At 51.9% G+C, this 532-nt stretch overlaps 1 protein-coding gene across 4 annotated transcripts in view; it reads right to left on the bottom strand.

Annotated features, from left to right (window-relative positions):
- Positions 1 to 532, bottom strand: part of LOC113212297 (potassium voltage-gated channel protein Shal) — a 157769-nt gene that overhangs the window by 36679 nt on the left and 120558 nt on the right. The window lies entirely within an intron of this gene.

Raw genomic sequence — 532 nt, 5'->3', positions numbered from 1 at the left:
CCCCCCCCCCACACGCACACACCTAAAAGAAAAGGCACAATGCCGCCACAAACAAAAACAGACGGCACAATGGACTGAAAAACATCTTGAGGGAAAAAGAGGGAGGTACAGTACCACCACATCCATCCCGCACATGTTTGTGCGAATCACACTTGCCACCGTAAAGTCAGATACAGAGACAGAACAACGCTATATGCATATGAAGCATGTCAGAATTACGCATTTTCCAAAAACAAGATAGTCTTTATTTTTTTTGACACGCGTACAACAAAGTATGACGGGTCACACATGTTTTGCGTACACGAATTATTTTCATTCCACGCACTTGTAAACGAACGTCACACCTTTCTTTTCTAGAGAGTGCGGTGAAGCGGACACTCGGGTTAGCAAAGGCGGAGCGCGTCGGCGGCGGCCGGGCTCCAGCAGCAGTGTGTAAAAGGGGAGGATTCGAGCCCCGCTCCGAGCACGCCGCCGCCGTGCCCTCGACCGCCTCCATGATACTCGGGTCCCTGAGGTTGTCTTCCCCCCCCCC

This window comes from Frankliniella occidentalis, unplaced genomic scaffold (assembly GCF_000697945.3).
Source record: "Frankliniella occidentalis isolate FOCC.00 unplaced genomic scaffold, Focc_3.1 Scaffold5, whole genome shotgun sequence".
Lineage (NCBI taxonomy): Eukaryota > Metazoa > Arthropoda > Insecta > Thysanoptera > Thripidae > Frankliniella > Frankliniella occidentalis.
This window is presented reverse-complemented; position numbering and strand designations above follow the sequence as displayed.